This window comes from Pieris rapae, chromosome 1 (genome assembly GCF_905147795.1).
Source record: "Pieris rapae chromosome 1, ilPieRapa1.1, whole genome shotgun sequence".
Classification (NCBI taxonomy): Eukaryota; Metazoa; Arthropoda; class Insecta; order Lepidoptera; family Pieridae; genus Pieris; species Pieris rapae.
In genome coordinates, this window is record NC_059509.1 from 1,272,076 (window position 1) to 1,299,855 (window position 27,780).

A 27,780-nucleotide genomic window follows, 5' to 3' on the forward strand; every position below is an offset into this window, starting at 1 on the left:
CTATGGCTAATCCCACACCAGGGAGCCTCTGTGTTGAGTAACTAGATTATAATTACTGGTGCATGGTTTATCTTTAAAGAAAATTTAGTCTAAGTGTTACATCTAATTAAACATTAGTCGTATAAGACCTATAGTGTGCCAGAATGATTGTGTATTTAAATGAGTGTGTGTGCATATAATATACAATATATTATGTCTTAATTTATATGATCCTACATTCCTTTAGTTTTATAAGTAATAACAACAGTGATGATAATTCATTTAAGTCATGCAAGAGTTTGTCTAGTGGCTTCAGCGTGCGACTCTCACGAGTCGTAGGTTCGATCTCCGGCTGTCTTTTTTGTCTATGTGTGCATTTAAAATTAGCTCGAGCGGTGAAGGGAAACATCGTGAAGAAATCGGCTTGCCGTAGATTTAAAAAGTCGACGGCATCTATTAGAATAAGGAACAAGAAACCTATAAGAATAATAAATAATCATGAATAACTTACAGAAATACGAGGCCCAGTTCTAAAAAGATTGTAGTACCAGTGATTTATTACTTATATTTATAATACAAAACAGCGCCTGCAATTAATTGAGCGTTAATGAGGGACACTACTTGTCAAATTAAAACAATTAACACTACACACTTTATAACTGAATATGCCTTAACAAGCATTTGTTTAAGTCGATGTCTGAATGACTTAAGTAAACTTATTTAAAGCTCCACTAGTCCTGCAAAAAGTGAGGACTGCAATTAGCAGCGTCTTTAGCGTTAATGAAGTGTTATTTGTGCCCGTCTTCGCTGAATTATGTCATAAAACTTTTGCTTTTGGTATGTTTTTAATTGTAATCAACATAGAACCTTTTTGAACTTTCTGCTCTGTATTATTGATTGCCTTCTTAAACTTTTCTATCCTGACAAAGAATCAAAGCACAATGACGCACCACCGGCAATTCTAAAAAGAGCAGACTCGTCCCGCAAAGGCCGCAAACGCATCCAGTTAAATAGGCTGCGATGACTCACCCTTTTAGGCATCCAGTAGGCTTTTATTTGCTTATAATAAACCTCGGCTTTTAAAGTCGTTATGGAAATAGAAATGGACGCAGCCCTGTCCATTACTTATGGGTTTTAAATTTTCTTTACCCCAAACACCTTGTTGATAAGATGAAAGATGCCTTCATGAATGTACAATTTTACTAAATTTTCCACTTCTCTCAATGAATTGATATTCCTGTAATATTTAAGGAATACACTTATCACAGGTACAGGTGGTTGCTGTGCTCTTCGCCAGTATTAATTCGATCGTAGTACGATTTTTTATAGCCTAAAGCTTTGGGTAAACAGACTTTTAAATGCAAAATATTTTTTATTAGACATCTGGTATTGCGTACTCTTTTGTAGATATTGATTTCTATTGAAAGTAAGATAATGAAATCCTTATATGAAAATTGTACTCGTTTTTACATACGTTTATCTTCTGGAATCTGGTTTAACGCTTAGTATTTGTTTTTAGTTTATATTTTTACACATACACATATTTATTTATTTATCCTTTATCGCCTTATACAAAAACACACATAACAGAAATAAAAAAAACAGTTACAAAAGATATAAGGCAATATAGTCAATGTGTAAGATAACATTTTTCGTTACGTAGGTATCCTTAAAATCATAAAATCCGTAAAATGCTATATACAATCTCTATCACAAGGTCTCATAAGAATCTACATACTATAACACACGTTCCAAAGAATACTTATAATAACGCATTCTACATATCGTTATTGGTCATTAGTATTTCATAAGGATCTCTCCGTGATTTCCCCGACCCACAATAACAATTCGCATACCTCGCTTGGGGAGTCTTGATCCAAATCACATTATCCCTAATTGATACTAGAGCGAGATTATATTTCAAGCGAAAAATGTGTACATTTAGTATTCTACGCGAGCACTATCTGGTATTGTTAGTGTGGCTTTTGGAATTTAAATGGCAAAAGTGTCAGTCGAGTTGGAGAAGGCCGGAGGAGGCCTACGTCCAAAAGAACAGCGTATCGTTTGTTTTCATTAGAAGTTATAAACAAAAGCTAATTTCATTATTTACTTAACTGAAAAATTGAAATCATAGATGAGAATCTCTATGATTTCAATTATTAAAAAAATTAAGCACTACTGTTTTTAGGCCTGGGCCTCAAATGTCTAAATCTGTTTCATGATTATTATTCAATCTAATAGATAAGTAGATGATCAGCCTCCGGTGCCTGACACACCCTGTATCCTGGATCACAGGGCACGAACTACCCAAACGTGGCTTGAAACCGGACTTTATAATAACTGAAGACTGACCCTCATGACGCCCAGACCTCAACTCTTTAGACTTCAAATTATGATCAGTTTAAGAGGACATTACCTGACATTACCTAGACGACACGGCGACATTGAGTCTTGGGTTGTTTCGGTTTATACTAAATACTTGTTATCCTTAAAGAATGCGTCATTAATATTCGTATAAACTACTGTTTTTTACATGTTATAATATCAACAATATATTAATAACATTGACTAGTGGGTGAAACAATTTATATGCAAATTTCGTGTGTAAAATTACTTATTTTAATTTATTCAAGTGGAGGTAATAATAGGTATACTCGAACTCGCCACTCGCTTTGATAGATCACACAAAGAATAGAAGTTTGCTGATGCCATCTGCATTTTTTAATCAATTTTAAAGATACCTTAAATCTATTTAGATAACAAATATGCAATGTTTGGAACATTGGACGGAATTTGATGTTTCTTGTGATAGCCCATAACAGGTGAAGTAACGATCAAGTATCCCAGATTCTTATTGTACTGAGAACTGTGTTTGTAGCTTGAGACTTTCAAGACCAGTGATTCTTACAAGGAGGCAATTTGATTCTTAAGGGTATCAAAAATTAATTTTCTTGTAGAATATTCATAGCGCAAAATCAAATGCAACATGAGCATACCCCATATACACCACCTTCACGTACTACCCCTCAGTTTTACACAATGTTACATGTATCGAATGATTTCCTTTTGTTAATTTTTAAACCTTTTTGTACTAAAATGTATTATGTATTTCATATCTGGCTATATTTTCAGTGTATCCGTTTGTTATTATATATAATTTATGTAAAGATTACGCTGTAGGATTACGAAATAATTTTTTCATTACCTATGTTTTAAAAATGTACATACTGTGTTTCGTTAAAAAAATCCTAGTAATTTATTCTTTATAGCCATCATTTAAGTTTCTTAAGTGAACAATAATTTTCTTTAATTTAACAAATTATGTATATTACCTACATAGCCTAGCCATTTCCTAATGGCTCCTAGACTAAGGTGTTATTGTAGCGTGCACCACCTTAGTCTTCCTAGTATAGTCCTATAAATACTGCGCCAGACTATTGTGTACCAACTTCGAACATGTTGTTCATACTAAAATTAATGAATCGATTGTTTTACTTCTTATATCACCAATAGAGAAAACACATCCCTATTATTAAAAAAAAAATATAGTGTGATGAATTTTTATGTTATAATTCATTATGTTTAACAGTGATTAACATTTATGTTAAATCAAATAAAATCATTATTTCCAATTAGGTCACTTAAAATGGCAATTTTGATAAATAAAATATAGATATGATTCTAGTTGCCCCTTCCTAAGGTAGTTTCATGTAGAGAAGAATGGGCAAGAAACGCCAAACTTACAATTTAAAAAAGAATTTACCATATTTGTATAAAGTCAAGTAAATTAGTCAAATAATTCTGCCCTGGGATTTTGGTCTACTAGAATAAAACTTTAACGTTAGATCGCAATTTTTTACGTACGTCAAAACTGTAGAGAATTTTGACCCTTAAACTATAAAATAGTCCTTGATTTATGGACAACAGACATCATAATGAACTCGTTTAAAGGCTTGTTTTACTATCAAATACTTTGTTCGTAGGTACGCACATGTTATCGTCTTCATTTACATTTGTAAAATCCGAACCAATTTGTTTTATAATTACAAAAGTAAATTTAAAATACATTACACGGTAAATGGGAATTCCATGTCAATTTCAGTAATTCGTTTAAATTAATGAGTGACGTCTCATTTAACACTAAATTATCTTCCATTTCGTTATACCACACCTGCTCAGTGACTGACAAGGCATATGTAACAAAAAAGCCTGGGTTTGATTAAAAAACAATTTTTTCGTTGTTAGGCACAGAAGGTACCTAAGTAGATGTTGGACTAGGCTATTAACGTTCCTTGGGTAGAATGCCTAGCGAACCCCGAGGGCCCATCTTAAGGGCGTGTGATGGGCTGAGGTGTTTTTAGAGGGTAGGGCTACCCCTCTGAATAGCAGAGGGTTTTGAGTGTAGATCCAGCCCCACAGTCCCCGCGTCAAGTTCGATATTCTTGATGCGGGCCTGCATTAGTGCATTTCCACCTCCTTAAAAAAAGGCTATTAACGTAAAATGTATGCATGTAAATAGATTTCACTAAAACTTCAGAACTATTTTACTAAACGAAAATTAATAAAGCTGTCTAAACGTATCTCCTTATTTTCTGGTTACGAACTGCTACACCAGATCACTGATGGTTATCAACCATTTCTTTGGACAAACCCATGTTCGTCCTGAGAAAACTGGTCAAGTAGGCTGTTACTTCTGAGGGTATCACCAAGCTTGCTTGGTCTTAGATCTTCATTTTTTTATCCTACTCTCAATAATTTTCATTGAAATACTCACCATGACAAATAAGTTAAAGATATGCCAATAACATCAGCTTTGTGCATCTGAAAAAGAAAAATATTTTATGTTAAACACAAATAAAGCCTTGATAAAAATATTATTAGGTATATATTTATTAGTTAGTGTATGCCAACGTATGTGGAAACAATTAATATATGTAAAAAATACTTTTAATGCTTTTAGTTGTCCAATTTAAAAAGAAAAAAAAACAGAATAATAATTATGATAAAAGCCTATAATTCAGATACAGTAACATTTTGACACAATTCTATTTCAATCCCCTTCTAGTGTATCTATTGAATAACGATCTGTAATCAACTGTCTAGAGATTCAATTAACTCTCTCATTCACCTATTTTACTGCGACAGACACATTAGAATAAATGTTGAATGTACTTGATTAATTATTATTTTAAGTCGAATGAGGGTTCTATTACCGTTTAATTCCAACTCTAGCGGGAGTGTTATCAAAACATCGTTTATTTGCTCAGCTGAGTTTTTTTTTAACCTTTTAACTGTTCGTTTAATGAATACTAGTTAATGAGCGCAAATAATACCTGTCTGAAACATATACTTATTCTATTTTAATGATTCCATAGCCACATTTATTGAAAAAAAAAATTTATTCTCAAGAAAGTAGAACAGTATTTTGTATCAAGATTTTGAACCATATTAATAGTTTTTTTTTAAATTTGAATATGAACAATTTTTTTAAGTGTTATTATAAAGTGTTACTAAATAACTAGTGTATATACGTAAGAAGTGAAACTTCTTTATTTTGAAAAATGATACAAACAATGATGAATATGCAACTGTACAGAAATTTGTCAAATAAAGATAAATACGATAAAGTTTAATAAAAAGCTTTTATTATCATAGACATCATATATTATACAATTAATTTATTTTACCTTTTAATTAAGTACTTAAAGAATATTATAGAATTTCATTAATTGTAATAGAATTATTACTATAATTTAAATCATTATTATAAATTTTTGTTATCAGTGGCTTATAGTAACTGAAATATGAATTATATTGTTTAAGGTAGCGCGTAACGGAAAACTGTGACGCGTAACTGAAATATGTGACGGTATTTTTTTCCAGACGCCAATAAAGAAGTTTCACTTCAACAAAACAAGACTGATTTACAGATGACGTGAGGCTGTTATCCAAAAATCTAAGCTGAAAATATTGAAACAACGAATTCGTTTGATTTGTTTAGACAGCACGGCCAATCAACCAATCAAACGTCAATATACACACAGTACACTCAATTCATCAGCGTAAAAATCACGAAACTTTTGATAAAAGATATTCATAACGATGGCTCTATCTGAACCACCGAAGTACTTTCGAAATGAAACTCCAATTGGAGCTATAATTGTTCAGTTTATTGGTTGAATGCGGTTTAGCGAAACCTTCATATGTAGTGAAGCTTTCCGTAAAAGTTAAGTTAAAAGTTTAAAAAACGGTAGGAATATGGTCACCCACACAGGAATGTTCTAGTGTCAGGATCAGTGTGGAATAATATAGAAAACATTTCTTAATAAATTATTGATTAATTAATACTTAAAAACGCAAATAAATAAATTAATTTATACAAAACCATCCTACTTCATAGCTAAGTATAGCTTTATATTAACAACGTAATGTTCCAGGTACAACAAGAGGAGGTTGCTGGACCACCACCAGCTTATGATCTGGTGGTTGCAGATTCATCACACAAGGATTGTATAACATTAGAGGTACGACATACCTAAAAATTTACTACGTACGATCTAGGAACTACTTACACGCTTAAAGAATGTACCAAATTTTGAAAACGCCGGCAACTCAAACGCGAGCTAACTGGCATAGAAAGTGTCCATGGGTACTTAGTATCAAAGTCACTTAATATCAAAGTCAAAATAATTTTATTCATATCGTTAAACAAGTACACTTCTGAACGTCAGAAAATAAGTCAAATCAATAATTTGCATTTACTATCACTTCGCAAGTCAAGGGCGTAGAGCGGGCAAGAAGAACTGGCAAGAAACTTTCCGCCACTTTTTTTAAACGATAAGTTTTTTATTTTTTGAACTGGAGCAAATTTCCGAGCAAAAATCCTAAGGATAAGGATCATTTAAATATTCGTCAAATTTATAAAAAGCTTTGAATGAATGATATAATTCTTTAAAATGTATTAATTCTATTTTAAAATATACTAAAGCCTAACTCGATTGAATGAGCCTTAATAGAAGTCTATTAATTTCAGGAGGTGGTCTCTGAAGCGTGCCCGCGTTGCCACAAAGTGAAGACAGATAGTGAACTGCCTTCGTACGAAGCGGCCGTCTTATTAAAAGACACTAGGTTATAATAAATAGAACATACACAATTATTTAAGCTATTGTCATTTATAAATAGATCGAACAGCACAAAGTTATTATTTCAGATAGGTGCATAACCGCAACCCGAAATGGGTCGGCGTTCCATTTTTAAAATTTTAATGGCGACCCCAGTCACATGATTGACTGACATTGACAATTAACTATTGCTCACTCACTCGTTAATCACTTAACATCATATAAGACATTGCCTGTTTAAAAAACATTAATAATAATTTATAGATCTGGCAATATTGGCTAACTAAATAAACTAGTATAGTACTGCTCCTACATATATAATTTCTATACGCTTTCCAATGCGTCTTTGTCACAGAGAAACATAAAACCATAGCCAAAACTATAGGTCTGGGCCTCAGTTTATGTTAACATTAAAAAAAAAACATCGACTCTCATCCCTGAGGTCGTAGTACTTTCTATGTGCGCATTAAACATAGGCTCATTAAACCCCAAAAGTCGTTGGCGTGTGCCTATTAAATTGACAAATTTTTCATTTTTTTTGATTCAGAAATCTCTGACCCAATTTTAATAAAGTATCTATACTGATTTATTTAATTTAATAAGCTTAATTTAAATAGTGACAAAGACTATATTCCACATATTATAAGACCGCTTATGAAAATTTCGAACAACATATTCCCACACCAAAGTTTAATTATTAAAACACCGATTCGGAACTAATTTAACCCACGCTGAACTAGGTTTAATGCTACACCGGTTTGATTGTTTTGTATAATTAACACATTTAATGTTGTGAAGTTCGATGCACCAGAAATTATTAGTCGCCATGATGTGGTGGCGTATGCATACATTATTCAATATATAGTAGGAAGAGCAAGAAATTGATTGATTGATTTACAGACTGTTCAAAATGTTAGGAATTAATAATTATATCTGTGGCATTAGGTCAGAATATGATAAGTGCAGTTTCATTACTTTACAGGATGAGCAATTAAATTATTAAAAATTTTTGAAGGCAATATTAAAATATAAACTCTCGATATATTAATAAGCCATACTGAGCTAAAATGTACATATCATTATCTGATCTATGGCCATAGATTCGTTTGTTAAGTTTAGTGTACTATGTTTAATGCCTATACTTTCTGTAGTTTTTGTGTATATGTGACTTTTGTTAAAATGTATTCAAGACGAAAATCTTCTTTCAATTAAAAAAAACATAATTATAAGGATAATTTTTTGTATTTATGTTTGCAAAAGTGATTTTTTAAAATACGAAAATTCAATTGGATAAAAAGTTTTTGGTAGTATCATACTAAGGTATTCCAATGGATACATACTGTTAAGATTATTTTCGACATTTAGAATACTTACACACGAAGTTGGCAGACAGTACACCAGTCGAAGTTTTCATAACATATAAATGTAGCTTATGTCGTGGATAGAGTACCCGATTCAGTAAAACTGAACAAATGTAACTTTGAATTATCGTGAATTATAGGTTCATATTACTTTATTTTAGTTGACTATATGTACAAAGATAGTAATGTTGCATCATTCTTGCTTAAGCCGTTCCAAAATTACTGAACAGGCTTAGCTAAACGTAAAAGATAAATTCTTGGTTCCATATATTTATTTAATTCCAACTTCTAAAAAGTGGTACCAGCTGGTTACATGATTTGATGCAGGCCTTAAACGCTATCAGTCACACATAAGTTTGAGCTTATTTTTAGGTGTCTAGATGTAACGGTAATATTGACTCTTATGACTAGTCTAAGATTATATAAAACATAGAATGGCATTGTAATATTATAAGACATTTATTCGATATTATGTTCACAACTATTATCATGTACTAGGCAGTGAAGTGGGAAGCGTATGTGAATGTCGCTGCTGATTATTTTCTTTAAATTAATAAAACGTACGTCTGAACTGAATTCTCATTTATTTTCAGCAAGAAGTACTTACGCAATATATCCCGGCATGAGTAGTTTTAGTAAAATACTTTATTGTATAAACGTATTACTATTATTGTAAGGTAAATCGACGTTACAGTTGACTGGTAAAATTAAATCAATATATAATCTACCGTCACATAAATCTTTGTTGCAATTTTTATCTGTTAGTAAATAATTAATTACGGCTGTAATTAACACCATCCCGATACGAATCCCTGCATAGCATATTACATTCAAAACATTAGTTTATTAATTAAAAGTAAGTTGATCTGTAATGAACATGATAACTGTTTGTTAGAGCAATGATATAATAATTAAAGCTTGCGGTATTGTATTTTTAATAATTCATTACATTGTATTGTACACAGAAAAGATGCTGAAAACTTTCAACAGCTTATCCTAAATCACATCTCGTTTCCAGCACGGTTAGGAAACTTAAAAAAAGATTGTGTTGAACCATTGCTTGAAACTAGACTAAAAACTAAACTTTAAAGTGGACCGACGTTCATGAAGTTGTCAGATACAGAACTTATTGCAATGATAACCATGAACACATATACCAAACGTTCTGGAATATTGTCGCTCTGTGGACGACACAGAAGCATTTCAAATGTCAATTACCCACAATGCGTCTTTCATTCGCATTTTGTCTAATTTACCTACACATGTTACCAACTGCGTATTTTAGCCACGGGTAGTCATGTAAATAATTATAAAAGTACCTAAGATACGTGCTTGTAGAAAATATAATGTATTTATTACTGTATTTGTCTTTTATTTAATCAAATTTTATGTAAATTTTAGTTAATAATTATTTGGAGTATAAATGTGCAATATTTTTACGTCAATTATTCAGAACACACACATGCACAGACACACATACACAAACACACACATACACAAACACACACGCATACACCATGTGGTTTCCTTATAATTAATATAATTGTCTATTCTTTACATATTATCATTTTGTCGATACGAAGTGGTGGAGGCCTGATGACCTGTAACACAGGTGCACAACCTTTAACAGGCATCAGTCTCACTTAAGCAATAGCAGTGGTCCAAATAAGAATGACAATTATTGTATATGTTTTTATATGTTTTTGTTTTTGTGAGAAAATAAATATATTATTATTATTATTTAATGTGAACATTTTTAACCCAAAATAATACGTACCCTCGTGAATCAAATAATAATCATTCTCACTCGATATTGGATATTGCTTTTAAGTACAATTTACATACATAAGCATATATAAGATAGTCTCGAAAGTCACGCAACACGCGCATTATTTCTTTATGTATTTACAGCAAAATTACCAATCCATTAATATAAAGTATAGACAAATAACAAATGATATTACTCTATAAAAACATATGATACTAAGTCTTCCCTAGGCTGTCAAAAAAATATCCACTACCGGTCTGTAACAGAGAAAACGGTTAAATAGCGAAATCATGCGCGCAATTGGTGACTGCTGGCGATATACTGTTAGTTAGCTCCATTCTACAGAACTACAAGGCTCCGAGAACTGAAATAATTTTCAGGCACATACAGCCCAATGAATGCCGGAAGCAGGCCCTTTAAGTCTGTTCTAACCTTAAAACATTTAGTGCAAAGAACGTATACATTGCTGACTGCTCTCTCTGTAGTTCAAGTGATTCATACAAGCGTCCAACAAAAACATACAAAATGGGGTAATACATATAAGTAGTTACGCCGGATTATTCTTTGTACTATTTCTATAAGCCGCTCATATTTTCGTTCATAAGGCATCCTACTGTGCATTATCGATGATTCAACAAATATATTAAAACGTATGAAAATGCCGTTAATAATAAAAAGCAATATATAGCGTGACAATTGGAAATTTAATTCAGTATACCATTAGCTAAGGTGAGATAATATTAAATACAGTAAGTTTTTATTATACGCAGACGATGTTTTATAATAATTTCACATTCCCCCACAATCTATTTACGTAACTCAGTCATGTATCTTCAGATTTTAAAACAAAATAATTATTATTATAGCCTCTTTATTTACATTATGAATAATATATTTTAAACAAGTATATCATATGATTAATTATTAAGTACATAACATGTGCATGCATCAAAAAATAAACTATTAGTATTTTATTTCTCCTTAAATTTGAATTCCAATCATAATTAGTAATTTCAATGTCTATAAATTTAAAGATAATCAATATAATAAATCAATATGGACCCATCTACGGGAAAAGGCCTCCTCCATTTTGTGTTAAAATATATTTATAGTAGTTAAAAATGCTTAAAGAATATTATAAAAAATTCTGGTATCCTTTATTAGATATAATGGCTTTGTTATCTTTTTATATTGAATATATTATAATAAAAGCATTTTACAATTCATTATATTAATGTAATAATTGTTATTGTATTTTGTTTGTTTTTCTTTAGGAGGCAGACCCATGGACATTCGCACTGCCATAAGGCTCACAAGCGCGCTGCCGGCCTTTTAAGAATTGGAACGCTCTTTTCTTGAAGGACTCTTAGTCGAATTGGTTCGGAAATAATTGAATGTTTTTGTATAATCAGCTGCATGATTACAGATAAGCAAATAAATAAATATGAATTTAGTTGAAAAGTATTCAATCACTTTTTAATACGCTACGGAATGCACCATCAATGAGTCTTTTTATATCAAATGTGATTGCACTTCAACTATTATTGGGAACTTTATAACTTCAACATAAAAACGCTTTTTATAGATTGGCCGAGTCAAGTTTTGCAGTTGCAGTTTTATTGCACTCGTCATCTTTACTACTGGATAAAACTCATACGTACCATTCTCTTTGTTTTTATGTATCAAATTGCATCGCAAATGCAACTACTATAAGTATTAAATGTCTGATCTAATATTATTATATCAGACTATGCCATCAATGCCACATCTAGTAAAAAATCCAATCCGAACATTTCCAAGTCGGTGGCAGCGAAGAAAAGTATTTTTTAAGCAAATAACCCATATCATTTGACTAACTATATTGTTAGTTATGGATAGATAGATTTAGGAATATAAGTTTAATTTTTAATGTTTTTATCTAGAATAGTTGGTGTGGGATTTTGGAATTCTATCGTATTAGTAATTACTGTTAAGATAGAAAAATGTAGTGAAATAAATAAATAAATAAACAAAACACGACCTTTAGTTGTGACCTTTACGCTCACGTAGCTGAGGGACAATATGGTCTAAACCAGTGTTTCCCAACGTGGGGCCTACGCCCCACAGGTGGGCAATTCGATTTTTAAAGAGGCAATCGATTTCAGCAGGACGGGGAGACTGAAGATAACTCAATTGGAAGATAATATAAAATCTCTGTGCAGAACTAACTAAATTAATAAAAATCTTTATTTTCATTATTTGGAATTTGAATTTCAGTTTTTCAATATGTTTTGAAAATTACTTAACAATTTTCTAAAGAGTATTTTTTCCTAAAATAAATCATTTTAACTCTTAAGTGAACAATCCAATTTTTAAGTACATAAATTATGTATGTTACATAGACGAGGCATAAGAATTTTAGGTAGCTAAGGTGGGGCATAGCACAAAACAGTTTGAGAAACACTGGTCTAAACATACTCTACGACATAAGTCATAAAGGAAATTAATATTTAAGGGTTTCAGAATGTTTATTACTCTCTTTTAAGGTATGAGAGTTTCCTCTCCTCCTCTTGAATCACAGAACCAAAGAATTGTTACGTATAAAGATGGCTCGCGAGAGAGGGTGTATTGCTTTGGATCGTAATATTTTAGGAAGAGAGACAACCCGACACCTGGACGTCCCCACAATCAATTACATTTAAGTGAGTATGACGTTCCTTGATCATTGATCCATGATGGAAAAGCTTTATGCAATCATTAGATTAGGAAGGAACTTTTATTATATCAAATAAATTTTGTTTGAAGGATTTTCTAAATCCATTATACGACATTGTCATAAACTACTTTGCGAATAATATTTGTTTGTGAAGGTAAATGATATAAAATGCTATTTTTAATTGTAATGAAACTTTTAATGAATAGCGCAGACAGCCCCGTTATTTGACTTTTATGAATGTTTTAGAAATGTTACGTCTGGTTTATCTCACGTTTTTTAGCACGAAATGAAAAACAAGAAACCAAAAAATTGTGATAAAAACATGATATGTTAAACGAAACTCGATTATATACTCAACTGTTTGTAAATGAAGTGCGACACTGTCTGGCCACTGCTAAAACATTCACAACGTTGAGTAAATGCAATAAATTCTTGATGATTATTAAAGAAAATATTTATTTAATCTACTTCTCATATACGAAATAAATGAAAAAAATAAAGGAAAAGGGCCTTTTCATTTATAACGAAATTCTGTGACTCATGAGGTCTTAAACATTTTTCAAAACACAGATTTATACATATTCGACGAAGCGTTTCTTTTTAAGGACCGACTTGAATTAGATTCGTCACTTCACATAGCACAAATTTCGACTTGGGGAAAACTGTTTAAACTGGTTAGGATATATAATAAAGTAAAGGTTCCAACATATTTAGGCAGCTAATTTGTAAATTGTTTTTTTTTATATAGAAGGGGCAAAGGCAGGGGGCAAACGGGCAGGAGGCTCATCTGATAATATGTGATACCGCCGCCCATGGACACTCTCAATGCCAATTGTTAAAAAAAAAGTTGTTTCGTTTAAGCGTGCACTATGGTGTTGTTACATCCCTAGATTGTTACCCATAATGCTAACTCTTCATCTACATCATCAATGCAGACTTTTAGAGAATTACGTTGACTAGTGACTTCAGTTAGTCTGTGTGTATCATTTTTAGAGCGGTTGTCTAATTTTTGTATCGTAACTACTATTTTAATAAAATTCTTTTTTTTTAAATTTAATTCCACGGCCTAACTTTGCTCAAAATCATTGGATTTTATTTAGTTTATGTAACTTTATGTAAAGGTATTTAAACAATGGTGGAGGCCTTCTTTCAAACGAATTAGAAATTAGATATAGTTTAGTATCGATATGTGTATAGCATCTGTATCTTAATAAAAAATAGTAGATTATTATTTACAAAATTCAAATACACAACTACACAACTACACGCAATACTCGTGGAGCGGGTTTGCTTATCTTGCCGAAGCCGCATACAAATTATTTGAAGACGTCTATTAGGGTGTGCAATTATTTAATCAACTACCGTCAAAAAATCGCAATATTAGCGCGTCAATAAAACAAAATGCTTTGTTTTGTTTTTATAACCCTGGTAACATTTTTGCGCAAAGCAGGATTCCTAGAACGTTTATAGAACAAAGACTCCTCGAACACCGGCGTCTCAGCCTCAATCCTACTTATAAAACAATACGTTCCACTTGTATTAACACTCGGTTTACGCCTCAATTTGTATTACATTGTGCCCAAGTACGAGGGTTCCGGTGTTTTATTCAGAATAACAACGCAAAAATCGCAAATAACGTTGATCTTTATTCGTTGTACATCAATTTCGAACAAAAGAAATTCAAGTGTTTTTCATGTTTTGTTTGTATTAATAACTGTTTTATACGTGCCATTATTGAGGATTTATTGGTATTGAGGTTAAAGAATTCAAATGCTACAAGCCTATGACCGCTTAAAGCGCGAATTTCTCTTATATGGGTATAATATACTAAAACGTAATTCAAGAGACACTTGTGAAGTGTCGTTTTAGGTAAATAATTTACTTTTCTTTCTTTTTGTCTATTACGTTTAAAATAAAAAAAAAATAATACGTTTATTATGGAACATAAGATAGACAGGTATCACTTATTCCACGTCATTTATTTTGCACCTGTAGGCATCCCTACTCATCGGCAAAGAAGACAGAGGGTGTAGGCCGAGAGAAAAAGCCGGTGTAAAAAACTCTCTGTACTCTTTTTCGTTAACTTACTTATGTTTAAAAAAAAGAGTGGACAGTTTATTGCCAGTTTTTCTCTTCTGTTCTTCGCCCTTGATTTTGACTTTCAATTGAATTTGTTTCAGATACATTGTTTTAGTTTTATCTGTTATAGCTTTGTATATTATATAAGTGTTGTTTCTTTTATAATATGTACTTTAGCTCATTACTGATTACTAATAAATAGAATGGGTATCACCAAACAGTTTTATTTCTGACTTATTTAAATAACATCAAAATGATATATTAGAAGTAATTAAAGAACATATACAGTTAGTATTTTGACGTTACTTATAGAAATGAAACGGGTCGGCGGGTACGATAAAGATTTCAAAGAGAGAAGCCGATTCGACTTCCGTAGCACTAGACCTAGCCTTTCAAATGGCTGACCGAATAAATTGAATTAATGTTGCAATTGATATTAAATGTGCCAATTTAAACGCACCTCATTGTATACACAAAAAACAAATTAAATGAAGGCGGATGAAGTGAGAGAGGACTTTAGCAAGAGGAGAACTGTGATCATATAATGCACACTAGCTAGGAGTTTATAGTTCACACTTTCGACTTCCTCAACTGATAATTAAATCGACTTGAAAACGCATGGCCAAAGGAAACAATGAATGTAGATCAAATAGGACATGTGATACAGAGATTTAGAAGAGGCCCATACTGCAGTGGAGACTACTAAAGATTTACTATGAAATTTTTCAGGACAATTCTTGCGCATCACCGCTTTGTGGAACCAGCTGCCCAATGAAGTATTACCGAACCAATTCGACTTGACCTGCGAGAAAAAAGGGTACCAATTTTTAAAAGGCCGGCAACGCACTCGCGAGACCTTTCATGTCCGTTTGCCTAGTTCTAAAAAAATAAATATATCAGGCAGTTGTAATAATTCTTCATATTCATTTCCTGACGTATCGCAATTCGGTCGGCACAATTCATTTTGTTTCGGTGTCAATTTGCGGTTAGTGAAATCTATCGCGGATCTATTTAATTTTGCCGCATCAAATTATTGAGGCTTCGATACGTATTAACAAATGTAAATTGTTTCATTACATTCATACGTAATTAAGTATGTTTGAATTAAACAAATGCTAGTCTACTTACAATTCATTTTCACATAATCAGCGGAAAGGTAGAAATATCTGTAACAAAAATATGTATTTATAGGTAATAATAGAACACAAGAAGACAGTGTCTTCCATTTATTAGAAACTGTAAGTAGTGTTATTAGACACGTTAAATATCCTTAGGAATAAATTAGGTTACACGTAAATTACTTATTACCTAAGTTAGGCTAGATCGTCATATTCCATTATGTAAAGACATGTTTATAAAAAAGATCGATTATATTAGACCACACACTGCACAGTACTATCAAATTAAAATATAAAGGGTATATTGGAATGTCTATGACATCCATCATCCTCTGCGGACCTCGCTTAAACAGATTACCGTTTTTAATTATTATTACCATTATTACCATTACAAACTTTAAGTAACTTTTTTGTCGTAAAATCTATCGGGCAGTCGAAACCGCCTTCAAACATTATTGATCCACGTCCGAATGTTTTTTTTATAAAGGCATCAATGAACAGCCTATAATACGGCAGAAGTGCAATGGTACTTTAAAAAAATTTTACACCATCACTCAATACAAACGAATTAGGCTTAGTTAAATCTATTAAAGACTTTTGTTTGTTTGTTCCCTTTTTAAAATCTTTTTGTAGTAAAATGTATCATGTATTCCATCTTTGGCTATATTTTCAGTGTATTTGTTTGTAATTATATATAATTTATGTTAGCTGTAGGATTACGCAATAAATAAATTTCATAAAATAACAAGTCAATTAAAGCGATTACTTGCCATGTATAATATCATTTGAAAACTCACAGATGCATGAGTTTACATTATAGATAATACAGCTGATAAAATAACAATACGTTCACAAACATTACAATTTAGGAGCGTGCATTGCTCTATAATAATTTCCACATGAGCTAAGCAGTAATCATATGTTCTGTACAATAATTGATTTTTAATGAGTTTGTTTGACGTTCAAAGTATGTTTCGCAATATGTACAATCAGCAAGATGCTTCCAGGATTGTCATTTGTTTTAATGGATTTTTTAAATTTCGAACGCATAAAACTTTGTTCGACTGCTATAATATACGCGATACGTGTATTTCGAGAATGCGTTCCTATGTCGTGTTTTGTTTGACATGGGTTTGAAGCTCTTCAGCGTAAACGTATCAAGAAAAGCTTAGCAAGAAATTGAAAGGAGCAGTGAGGTGAGTTCCGTGAAGCCTGCAACTTAGCGAGGAAACTTCTGAGGTTCTTCCTGAAGCTCAGGTGTTGTTTGGTTTGGTCATTTACTTACGGAACTTTACAAATGACACAAAAAAGCAGGCAGTTACACAAATCCTAATTTCAAATGTAATTTTTCTACCTACCTAGCTAGCTACTTAACAAAAATAAAATATTCATTTGCTGATAGTACGTACCCAATGCAATGTCAAATACTTTATTATTGATTTGAAATATCAATTCTCTCGCTAGAAAAGCTATTATGCTGCGACGGTATTGTTACTCGACTATTGTTATTATGATTAATGTTTTTTTTTGTAATTCTAATCAATACTGAATGAGAATAGTATGTCTTAAATACTTGTGTTGAATATTTGGACATTCTATTCATTATATGATAATCATTCATAAAAAAACCAATAAGATAATTTAAAATCATATCGCAAGATTTGAGTTTTAACATAGCAATGAGTCGACTCAGGGTCCTTCAAGAAAAGACCGTACCAATTCTTTAAAGGCCGGCAACGCACTCACGAGCCCTTTGGTATTGAGAGTGTCGATGGGCGGCGGTATCACTTAACATCAGGTGAGCCTCTTGCCCGTTTGCCCCCTGTTCTAAAAAAAAAATACGAGCGATATACACGTCGCCATTAACCGTAAATTTTAGTCTACTGTGTTCACTCTAATATACATCTATAATGCCTTTTTGAATTTGTATTTTTTCAACCTCTACTTGTAATAAATTAATTGTTCAACACCTTAGTATATCTGCAGTTTGACCCTTCAACATATGACACAGCTCCAGGCATGAGAAAATTAAGAGCTCTTAAAATCTCTTGTCCAAGGATATTGCCAATTTCGTACTCCGGTGAACTTTAAAGATATATTTTATGAAATGTTTGTTTTTAAATTAAATTCACGAAGTAGTTTATAAATTTTAATCCCTCTACGAGTAATATTATAATTTATATATTTATTTATTTACACTTAAAAATAGAACAGTGTCTTCCGCTTAATAGAGACTATAAGTAGTGTTATTGGAGACTTTCTTATGTAAAATATTTAGTAAATATGGCTTAAAATTAAATTTTATTAAACTTTTATTGCCTTAATCTTATTTCTATATGTCTTAATTAATCTTAAGTTAGGCTAGTCCCGTTATTACTTGATTGTTTACTTAAGAAACTCAAAAAGTTGGTTTAGGAAAAAATCACTAGTTACTTAGGTAATTTTCAAAACTTATAATGTATGTATACGTAAAGCTAAAATTCAAATTCAAAATAATTTTAATAAATTTCTATTTAACAATAGCCCCTAGTGGGGCGTTGGGAAACAATGGGCTAGATCGTATTATACATTTCTGGATAAGGACACTGTTATAATGTGTACATTAAATAAAAATAATTAAATAGAAATGAGGGCTACTCTTCCAGACACTGTCAGAAAAATAATTAAATTATAGAGCAAGAAGTGGGAAACTACATAAGACACAATAATTACTCATACAAAACTCAAACAAAACAAAGCAATTAAAATGTATTAATATATCAACGTAATTCAGTAATTAATCATACAATGAACTTTACATACAATAGTGATAATTTTAGAAAGTCGATAACAATTTCAATAATATTGCATCTGAGACTGATTTATTTAATCGCTTATTGAAGAATTTACAAGGATAGCATTATTCATAATTATATTTGCAATTGTCTACACTTGCGTGGTGTATTGCAAAGTTAGAGGCTCGTTTGGACTATATCAAGTTCGATACTCTAAAACTCAGACGTGACTTCATTGATATAGTTTATTTATATAAAATATTTAACTTTAATATTCACGCTAATCTTCTAACCAAATAGTCTACTAGGTATACGTACCTACGGCTCGCTTATGTGCTAGTTTTAATGGTCCAGTGAATAGGCTATCTCGCTCTTACAACTTTATTACAAACATTAATATGTATTATGTTTTACAAATGTCTACCAACATACCGTAACTTTGTTTTGCAGGCTCTTAAATCTCAATGTGGTTTAAGTTTTAATTTTGTTTGTTTATTACTGTTATTTTTATCTTTTAGTTTTCGTTATTACATATTTTGTTTATTTTGTGGTCGTTTCTATAGTTTTTTTCTTTGATATATATTGTTAAATTCTAATGTAATTGATGGGTATGTGTAAGTGCGTTAAATTTGTGAATTCATATTTTCTTGTATTTTTTGGTCACACATATTGTTTTAGAATGTATATATAAATAAATATAATTGAATAATTTGCAAAGGTTCATTCAATTTTCATATATACTGTATATCACAGTCACATTTGGAGCTTGACGCTAAGCTCCCGAATATTCGTGTTTTGCACAACTTAAATCAGATTAACTGACCAACGAATAGGGAAAGCTTGGGTCTAAGCGTATTTTGGGTATAAGAAAATGATACCTGTAAGCACAACACTTTGAAAGGGAGGATAAATCTTATATGTAAGGCGAGAATCGACAAAGCTACCGGCTTATAAGCACACTAACGGCTTATACGCTATTTAGATAAAATTTTATAAGACATTAAAAATACTTTTTAACGATATCAAAAAAGCTAAAAAAATTACGTGTTATTATTTTACAAAATAACATAACAATCTCGAATTTGTTTATTTATGTATACATTTTAAAACAGTGATAGATGACGAATCTTTGTTTTTAATTTATTTTATTATACTTGATTACTCAAGATGTCATATGGAACATGGTGAAATGGTTGTAGCCCCTTACAAACTTTGTGTAAAAAAAAACTTGGCGATTAAAAGAGTGGCGGAGAGTTTATTGCCAGTTCTTCTCTTTCGTTTTACACCCTTGATTTGAGAACTGGCAGTAAATGTAAATTAGAAGCATTTAATGCATATTTCTTTTTTGACGTTCATAAGTGTACATGTTATGTTACCTATATGAATAAATGGATTTTGAATTTTAATTTGAACGCCTAATAAATTACAAGAAAATATGACATCACAAATTTATTACACATATACCATGTGCCGAATTACATCATATTTCCGCGCAACAATGCTCAGAGTCAATGAGTACATGAATCTCGCGAGGGCGTTGTCACTTGTCGTCCTTTAAACTTATAATTTTCATCCTTCCACCACCAAACCCCATCTTTTAATACCTATAATACTACTACAATAATCTTCCCCTACATTAATAACCGATCACTTTATATGGCAAAGCAAAAACAAGATTGTATAAAAATTAGAGCTCTGAAACCTCTCTTCATCCGGCGGTTACAAGAGATAAATACGTTTTTTTTTTCACATAAAAATGACTGATGAAAAATGGAACGTAAATAAAGGGCTTTACAGCGGTAAAAATTTGAAAAGCTTTAGGCCATTCGCGTTTCGAGTGCTCAAGTGCCATTACTGTATTAAAACGCGTTTTTTTCGACCTCTTGATGACTTCGATTTCTAAATTAATTGGCTTCTCGTCAAGCACACCCTTAAGGTTGTAAAAAGGATCTATAGATCCAATATTTATCTTGACCGTACACTTCTATAATATAAATAAGCCACTCGATAACTGTCTGTTTTTTTAATATAACAGAATCAAAAGAAAGAAAGCAGGATGCTCACCTGTGTAAGTGATATAGCCGCCCATGGACACTAACATTGCAAGTGCACTGCCGGCCTCATAAAAATTTATTTGCTCGTTATTGAATGATCGTAAGTCGAGATACTTCGGTGGGTGGCTGATTCCACGTAGTGGTGGTGCGTAGAAAGTGCTTTAACAACTGTTCTGGAATAACGGCACGGGCCTGCGTAAGCTCATTTTTATGCGTTTTACGAAGAATGTTTGTCTTGTTTTAAGAGTCCTATTCATTAGACTTACACTGCTCCGCTAAGATTTTTAACGTCTTATAATTCTGTTATATTCCATTCGACCTCATTAATAATTCTTAAGTAATTTACAGTACATACAAATATAATAAAGACAAATAAAAAAGTGCGTGCGTATAAAGTACACAATACACATGTCAGAATTGAAACTTTGTAAATTAATTATTACAGGTAAAAGCCCCAATAGATTATACTGGTACAAATACGAGCTAATAATATTATAAATCAATAAAAAATCCGCGTTTACTGCACAAGACGTTATTACGTTATACGACAGATTTTCCATCTAAAGTTCTAATATGTAACTACTAAACGAATACATCAACAAAATATATATAGCGTGTATCTTATCTCGATCTTCCTTTCTCACTCTCTCTCTCTCTCTAAATCAGTCTCAACCCATCTCTCCTTTTTTTCGACAAAAACGCTGCTCATCTTGGTGACGTTCCCCTAATGCGATTTAAGAAGTTTCACTTCAATAATAATATTAAAACTAAAAATGTATCACAAAAATACAAATTTAATTCGCCAGAAATATCTAGACCGCTCTTCAAATTATCTACGATCTAGGTTTCAAAAGAATCGTCGTCTAAGCATAATCGTCAATAACATAATATCGTCTTAAGTCGTTTCTCAAGTTAAAATCTGAACATTGAGTCTAAAAGTACAAGGTTAATTAACGCCTGTTTCTAGGTAAAATTAATAATTTCTATTTATTTATTAACCAAGAAAAAAAGAGTGGCGGACAGTTTATTGCCAGTTCTTCTTTTCCGTACTACACCCTTGATTTGAGTACTGGCACTAAATGTAAAATTAGAAGCATTTCATATCTGATTTTGACGTTCAACAGTGTTGCATTAACTTTGTGCTAACTCTTATATGAATAAATAATTTAGAATTTAGGACAAGAAAAATTACCGTTACATCGTATGTTTAATGTGGTTTTAGCGAATTCGCAGAGAGAACATATAAAAATACTACTGCGACCGAATAAATAATATAAATATAAAAGAACATTTGACAATTGACAAATGTATAGTGTTCAGTGTCGTGGGGTGGGAAGGTCTGTCTGGGAGCTGCAATAAACCCCTAGTCTCATCCACTTTAACATTTAAGACAAGAGTACATTTTAATACCCTGCTGGAAATATCATTTGCAAAGGTCTATTTTTACCGTTTAAACTTATGTCATCTGTCCTTTTTCACCATAACGTAAAAACGATTTGAGAGAAAGAGATTTGCTTTAGTTAAGAGTCAGCAAGAGTCGTTTTAATGGATGGGGTTAAAAGGTAATATTATAACATTAGCGTAATAATTTATAAAATGGACACAAGAATAGAAGGTCTTCCTCATAAATAATAATACTTAATAACTTTTTTTATGACAAAAGGGTTGTGTCAAGATTAATATATCGCTAGTCCCCATAAATAAATAAATAAATAAATAAAATACGTTTATTTTGGAACATAAGATCTTCTAGGTATCACTTATTCCACGTCAATCAATTCAAACTTGTAGGCATCCCTACTCATCGGCAAAGACAGAGGGTGTAGGCCGAGAGAAAAAGCCGGCGTAAAAAACTCTCGGTACTCTTTTAAAAAAGCAAATCATCAAACAATATTTAAAACAAACATATCAAATTAATTAGAGGCAGCCTGCCCAGCACTAGTCCCAGGCCCTTTTATCAACTAGATAATCAATAACTTTATAGTAAGCCTTTTTACACAGCTTTTCTTTAATACATTTCTTAAATTTATTAAAAGGCAGAGATAAAAGAGCCTCTGGGATTTTATTAAAGAAGAGTATCCCTTTCCCCAAAAAAGAATTACTAACTTTACACAGTCTAGTACGGGGAAATTGCAGCCTGCGTTTGTTCCGAGTATTGACATTGTGCGTATGTTCTAATCTAGTATATTTATCACTATTTTTGTATACAAACATAATATTTTCATAAATATATTGCGAGGGAAAGGTAAGTATATTAATTTCCTTGAATTTATCTCTGAGAGATTCCCTACATTTTAAATTATAGATTGCACGAATAGCCCTCTTCTGCAGAATGAAAACAGATTCGACATCAGCAGCGTGACCCCATAACAATAAGCCATAAGTCATTAGGCTGTGAAAGTAACTAAAATAAACAAGTTTAGCTGTATCGACATCAGTCAGTGAGCGAATTTTTTTAACCGCGTAAGCTGCAGAACTAAGTCTCTTCGCCAATCCGTTGATATGAGGGGACCACTGAAGTTTTGAATCCAAGGTGATCCCAAGAAATACAGTTGTATCATCCAGATTCAATTCTTCATTATTTATAGTTGGTCTAGTACCCATAACCCTCGCATTTCTTGCACAAAATTTAATGCATTTCGTTTTCTTAGCATTAAGCAGAAGGTTATTCATACTAAACCAATGGACAATCGAAGAGAGAGCGTTGTTCACATCGTCAAAATTGGTTATTTGTCTTTTGATTTTAAAAATCAAGGACGTATCATCTGCAAACAAAACTATCTGATGTTTTTTCTCTACCATGAAAGGTAGATCATTTATATAAACAAGAAAGAGGAAAGGGCCAAGAATTGAGCCCTGTGGTACCCCCATATCCACTGCCGACCCAGAGGACCTCTTACCATTCACTTCGACCTTCTGAGTTCTACCATGTAAGTACGAAGTCAGAAGATTCAGTGCGGTATTCTTGATGCCATAGTGGCGGAGTTTCCCGATTAAGGTCTCGTGTTGGACACAATCAAATGCTTTGGATAAGTCGCAGAAAACACCTAAGGCGTCATGCGACTCCTCCCAAGCCTTAACTATATATCTATATAACTCAACGCCGGCATCGGCTGTCGAGCGACCCTTGGTAAAACCGAACTGATTATTGTGTAATAATTTGTTTGCGTTAAAATGACTTACAAGTTGATTTAATATAGTTTTTTCAAAGATTTTACTACAGGTAGGTAGTACGGAAATAGGTCTAAAGTTACTGGGGTCGGACATATTACCTGCTTTAAATAAAGGAATTACTTTACTATGTTTCATAAGATCGGGAAACTCCCCACTTTCGATACAATTGTTGAAAATTATAGCTAGATGGGGGGCAATTATATCAATTATGCTACTAATTATTTTTACAGAAATACCCCAAAGATCGGTAGTGTTCTTAATATCAATAGTTCTAAATATTCTAACTATATCGTCGGCACCAATGGGTCGGAATGTAAAACTGACCTTGCACTCGTTTACATTATCTTTGAGCAGCGATTCAGCGAGAGCGGGAGACGATTTAAGAGACTTGGTAGTCGAAATTGGAATGTCAGAAAAGTACTTATCAAAAACAGTCGCTATCTCTTCGTTAGATTTGATTATAGTGTTACCGACACATAGTTCGATGTCACGATTGCGATCTTTGACTCTTCCAGTTTCACTATCAATTATCTTCCAAGTCATTTTAGTTTTATTTGTACTATTTTCAATCTTGTTTTTTATATATAAGGACTTGGCCGCGTAACAAACTTTTTTAAATAATTTAGAATAATTTCTAACATAGAGAGTAAATTCTTCATTATGATTGTATGACTTTTCAGCGTAAAGGTCAAACAACCGTTGTCTACTTTTATAAATTCCCGCTGTCGCCCAATCACTGAACGATTTACACTGCGAATCAGAGACTTTCTTTGGGGTAAAGATGGTTTTGAACTCCTTATTTATACAATCACTTAGATTGTTGTATTGTGTATCAACGGTAGTACCTACCGGTAATAGAGGTAGGTGTTTACCTATATTATGTCTAAATCTCACCATTCGCTTTTTATTTACTGGAACAAACACACTGCTCTTTTTTACTTGTTTCACCACTTTACATTTTAGCGCCACTAACTGTCCACAGTGATCTGAGCTAAGATTTGTTGTAATTGAGGTTTGCATTGCCTCTGCATCTGTAAATACATTATCTATACATGTAGCAGTGGAACTTGTAATTCTAGTGGGCTCGAGAAACAAGTTTACAAGATTGTAGGATTTTAATAAAATATTGAATTTTTTACTAATGGAGGTATTTTCTAATAAATTTATATTGAAGTCACCACATACAATAATATACTTATTGTTCTTAAAACTAACTTTACACAATATTTCCTCCAACTTTTCTTCAAAAAAATCGTAGGATGCACTTGGTGGTCTGTAAACACTTAAAATAATGCAATTCTCAAACTCATACTAGGGAAGCCCTGTGTTGAGGGTAACTCAGAAGACTATTATTCCGTCGTATATGGTACATATGTTAAAACAGTTAAAAAAAGTAGAATAAAAATAATAATAATTGTAGTGTTAAAAATTAAGAGTGAGTGAACAAGTGAATGTGAATGGGTGTGTATACACATGTCTTTGAGAGTGTTAGCTTTTGAGCATCAGTCATTTCAAAATACGTAGTAAGGCCTCATAATAGAGACTGTAAGTTCTGTTATTGGACACTTTCTTATGTTAAATATACATTTTAGTAAATAAGCTTTAATCTTACTTATTAGAATTAAGTTAGGGTAGATCAGTGTTTCCCAACCTTTCCCACGCCCCACAGGGGGGGGGGGGGCAATTTGATAGTAAATGGGGGCTAATCGAAATGTAATAATCATTATTTATTATACTGTGTCTTGTTAAGTTTCCAAGTAATTTCTTCCTAAAACCTTTTCATTTAAGTTTCTCAAGTTAATTTACATAGTATGGAGGGACGGTCATAAGAAAGACTAGGGTGAGGCATGACACAAAAAGTAAGTAAGTAAAAACACTAGGCTAGATCGTAATCTTTAATGATATCTTTGGGCAAAGACAATTTATTAAAAAAAATAACATTCACTATTACCACTTTTCTTGCTTCAATAGAAATTCCACCAAGTTGATAAAATGTTCATAATTCCATGGATGACAGTTCCTATATTTATAAGCAAAACACAACCTTTACTGATAAGAGTTAATTAAATCTGTAGCTATCTCCAACTAGTGACAATTTCCGCCGTGAGAAATAAACTTGGTCGTGAATTAAATAAGTAATTACAAACAGGAAGGCCTGATCTCGCTAATTCCGACGTCCTCAACTTTTAACGGTTAATTAGCTTGAAAGTTCAAAGTTTAAATACTACTTAAGAGGTAACATTCATTAATATGTTGTCGTTACCAACGTCCGCAAAGTCCGTCATAAACAACCCGAGTTATGACTTCTCATTTAATGAAGAAAAGAATAGAAGTTTGTCTGCGCACAGATGTTGACGTGTTATAGGAGTTTTATTTATTATTTTATTGAAACTTCGTTACCATATATAAAAGAATACATATAAAAAAGCAGGTTACATAAGTTGTTACTAAGGTTATTATGGCAATGGCCTTATCGCTAACAAGCGATTTCTACCAGCATTTTAAATACTTATAAGTTTAATAATACATAGCTTCAATCCGGTAAAAAGTGCTTTCTTTATAACAGACTCTTAACGGCGAAGTCTTGCGTTCAAATTACGGCTGTGTAACACAGGACTTTTGAACTTTTCTTTGCACAATTAACATTCGCTTCGCGCGCCCAAAAATCGATGTCGCGTGCCAAGCAGAAATCCGAGCACCTGCAGTAAGAAATAATGACAAGAAACTGTTACAGAATGTTGAGGTCAAAGACGCCGTACGATTTCTTTTTAATATGTACCAGGAAACCATATCCATCCATTATCAGTAATAAATATAATTTAATGAATTTAAGTTTTATTACCTTTTATTTCTAGATATAATTATTTGTAATATTTGAAATGTTTTTCATGTTAGCCCTGTTAAAAACCAGCTCCTATATCTTTAATAATTATATATTTAAATGTTCATTACTTATACGTACAAAATTCAAGGTCTTAGTACAGACATCTTGCACCAGCTATTGAGAAAATTAAAATATCAGAATACGTTATTGAAACATTTTCTTCTAAAATTGTTCTCATGTATTCTGAAATTTGACCTCACAGTTTGTAAGTTTATTAGATTTTCCACAAGTTCGTCAGGATGTAAGAGCATTTCCTTGCTCTGAATCTGATTAAGCTTTAAATTTCCCGTTTCAGTACATCGAATACCTACTTGCATAAAGAATATATCGTTCAATAAAACAGTTACAATTAATAATAATTTAATATAAACTCAGCTATGATTTTAGCGTAATTTTACTCAAACATATATATATGTTTATTATGTTTGCGTTTATACAGTATTATCTGTTCTATGCATTTAAGTAACATAGATAAATAGAGGTTTTATAATCTACGAAGCGTAACATACTTCATGTCGCTAGAAAATTAAATATAATTAAATAAAACTGTGATGGAGCAGTGTTGGACTAGTGGCTTTAGCGTGGGACACTCAACTCTGAGGTTGTAGTTTCGGTCTTATATGCAAAAAGCCGACGGCGTGTGTCAGGCACAGAAGGCTGATCACCTGCTGATGATTAGATTGACAAATGATCATGAAATAGATAAGTAAATCTAAAGCCCAGACTCAAAAAGGTTGTAGTCAGTGATTTTTTTTTCACTGGACACTATAATA

General features: G+C 32.1%; 1 protein-coding gene across 2 annotated transcripts in view; it reads right to left on the minus strand.

The window, feature by feature from the left end:
• The window catches only part of LOC110994475 (probable beta-hexosaminidase fdl), an 87,577-nt gene that overhangs the window by 49,246 nt on the left and 10,551 nt on the right, over nucleotides 1–27,780 (minus strand). Inside the window, exons 2-3 of one of the 2 annotated variants that reach the window (XM_045629060.1) lie at nucleotides 16,132–16,169; nucleotides 4,754–4,800 (exon numbers count right to left, since the gene is read on the minus strand). The gene's annotated coding sequence lies outside the window, so the exon portion shown is untranslated. The remainder of the gene's footprint in view (nucleotides 1–4,753; nucleotides 4,801–16,131; nucleotides 16,170–27,780) is intronic. The other variant, XM_045629068.1, reaches the window with a different exon arrangement.